Below are 3,391 nucleotides of genomic sequence, written 5' to 3'. Positions count from 1 at the left end.
AATTCTAGGTGATGCACAACTATTTTCAGAAATCACCTTCAGAAGGAAATATATTGAATTTTACATTTTCATCTTTGACTGTCATGGGCTTATTACTGAAAACTCTCAATGATTAATAAATATTAATATGTTGTCTTTACATCATTTTCCATCTGTGGCCTGTTTTCCATTTGCTGAATTCCTCAGTTTGTGATCAGGAGAGGATTCCTCTCTTTGTTTTGGTGTATAATTATGGAGTTGATTTTATTCTACATTCAGCAATTCCAAAGTTCTTGAGCAACAAAGGAGGTCTTAATGTATGATTGATTTGAAATCATAAAATAGAAGCCTTGTCACTTATAAAAAAACTATTTATGGTTTTTCTTCATATTTTAGAATTTAATTTTTAGGTGATCAGATGAGTCAACATTTCATTTTATGGTTTCTATGTTTTGTTTCTAACAGAGTGTTCCTGTCACAAGTATTTTCATGTATTCATAAATCCTATTTTTATTTAATCTGAACATTTATCTTGTGTTGTAAGACACGAAATCATTTAATGAATAGCCATCATTTTCCTACTGATTAAAATAGACATTATCTTGTTCTAAAGAATTTTCTGCCCATGAGTTGATTTACATAAAATGAGGTATTTTCTGTTGATATACTTTTCTTTTTCATAACCATGCCATAATTTCTAACATAAACTGTCATGATGAGTTTTGTTAGAATTTTGTTAAGTATTGCTTTACTCCTAAAAAAATCATTTGAAAACTGACATCGACACTAATTGAGTCTTCCCATTCAGAGATTTTATACACTCACCATTTATTTGTATTTTTTTTTCTGGTCATTTAGTGAAGGTACATGGTCCTTAAATAAACCTTGCTCATTTCTTATAAAGTTTATCCTAATCAGGTATAGATGGTATTTGTAGCTATTGGGAGGAGGATTTTTTTCTTTTTTCTTTTTAGAGAAAGAGAGAGCAAGAGTAGGGGAGAGGGGTGGGGGTGGGGCAAGAGAGGGAGAGGGAGGGAGAGAGAGGGGGAGAGAGAGAGACAGAGAGAGAGAGAATCTTAAGCAGGCTCCATGCTCAGCAGGGAGCCTGATGCAGAGCTCAATCTCACAAATCTGGAATCATGACCTGAGCCAAAATCAAGAGTCAGATTTTCAATGGACTGAGCCACCCAGCTGCCCCAGGGAACCTCTTTAAATTTTGCACCAGATGTAAGTGTCTTAATCACCTTATCATAGTCCTTAGGAGTTCCATAATGCTTTCAGAGTTTCTTGGCCTCCATTCCCCAAAACATTAGGTATTTGCCATCTGGAGCTTTTAATAATGCTTCCAGAGTCTGCATTACTTCATAATTTTGGGCCACCAATAATGCCTTAAGAAAAAAGTGTATAAATGCTGATGTAAGGCAAATCCAATTAAAAGGTTACATGAACATTTCCTAGTTAAGGGGAAACCAGCAACAGTAATCAATAATATCTCTTATGAATGACAAGGATGAGTTCTTGATTGTACTGTCACAAACTCCAAAGATATATGTACCGAGAAGCAAAAGGATGCATTCCAGGAGAAAAGAGATCGTGGACTTTCAATATCTATGTGCTAGCACATTATTTGTGTTATGGAGGTGCAGACAGGAAGTAGGTAAAGTACTTCAAGTAGCTTACCGTGTTTGTCTTTCAGAGAATATACGTGTTAGGCAGCAAAGGTAGGCATTTTATAATGATATATCAAAATGAGTCACACTTCTAGTAGGAAGTGACTTCAGGGAGACCAATGAGTTCTAAAGTGATGGGAAAAGTTTTTCATAAATGACACAAGGAGTACAAGTTCATATAAATATGTACATGGGTATAATGTCAGCTTGTTTGCTGCTCTAGGACCTGTGTCAAGGTAACAGACAGAATACTGCCAAAAAGGTATGCTGTGAAGTTTATAGGCTTTTGTTCAAGTCATGTTTGTTGGGCAAACCACTTGGAAAGAAAAGATAAGGGGGGGCTTCTTTGCATAAATGAAGGTGCTCAGGGGACAAGCAGAATGAAGCCATATTATTACCCCAAGCAGACAATTAGAGACCTGGAAATTACTACACTGTGAGCTACTTCCACATGTTCAAGATATTAATCAACAGGTTATTGGTTGGACCATACCAGTTCAAACATGTCTAAATGTGATATAATCAGTAAAATAAAATGAATTACACTCCAAATTGGTGGTATCTTTAATAGGTTGATTCTTATGGAACTCAGACTGTCTAGATAGTATGGACCTGGAACGTTTTCAGATGTTCTAGACAGCTGTACCTTTTGGATAATGTTTTCTAAAAGAACTTCTTGATGCAATTTGGATGGACCCCCTTCAGCAACAGCTGCACAAATGTTGCCTGCATTTACATCTGTAGCAAGCAAAATTGCTTCAAGTTAAAACAATTCTTTTTTTTTCAAGTTTAAAAATTTTTTGATTTTATTCATTTTTACGAGAGAGAGACAGAGTACGAGTGGGAGAGAGGCAGAGAGAGAGAGGGAGACACAGAATCTGAGCAGGCTCCAGGCTCTGAGCTGTCAGCACAGAACCTGACATGGGGCTCAAACTCACGAACGGTGAAATCATGACCTGAGCCGGTTGGAAGCTTAACCAACTGAGCCATCCAGGTGCCCCTCAAGTTAAAACAATTCTGAAGGGCAGCCCACTTGTTTCCATTTTGGGCTGTAATGAATAATACTGCTATGAACATTTATGTACAAGTCTTTGAGAAGACATATGTTTGTATTTCTTTTGGGTCGATTCCTAGAGGTGGAAATGCCAAACTGCTTTTCAAGGAGACTACCTTTACATCTCCACCATTTGTGAGGATCCCTATTTCTCTATACTCTTGCTAATGCTTGTTGTTATCTGGCTTTTTTATTACAGCTATTCTAGGGGGTATGAAGTAGTATATCATTGTTGTTTTACTTTTCATTTCCATAATAACAAAATGCTGTTGATCATCTTCTCATATGCTTATTAGTCACTTGGCAAGTATATCTTGCCAAAATATCTATTCAACATTTTGCCCATTTTATTTGTTTGTTTGTTTGTTTGTTTGTTTTGGAGAGCTTGAGCAGGGAAGGGACAGAGAGTGAGGGACAAAGAGAATCTTAAGCAGGCTCCATGCCCAAGATGAAGCCTGAGGCAGGGCTCAATGTCATGACCAACTGTGAGATTATGACCTGAGCCAAAATCAAGTTGGATACTTAACACACTGAGCCACCCAGGGGGCCCCATTTTTCCCATTTTTAAAAAAGTGTTGCTTATCTCCTTACTATCAAGTGTAAGAGTTCTTTACATAGTCTGGATACTTTTATTGGTAATTCACAAGTATTTTCTTAGTCTGCACCTTATCTTTCGATTTTAAAATGA

This window comes from Lynx rufus, unplaced genomic scaffold (assembly GCF_022079265.1).
Source record: "Lynx rufus isolate CCGP_SWC_20201006 ecotype Redwood Valley unplaced genomic scaffold, mLynRuf1.p SCAF_6, whole genome shotgun sequence".
Classification (NCBI taxonomy): Eukaryota; Metazoa; Chordata; class Mammalia; order Carnivora; family Felidae; genus Lynx; species Lynx rufus.
Note: the sequence above shows the minus strand (reverse complement) of the source record.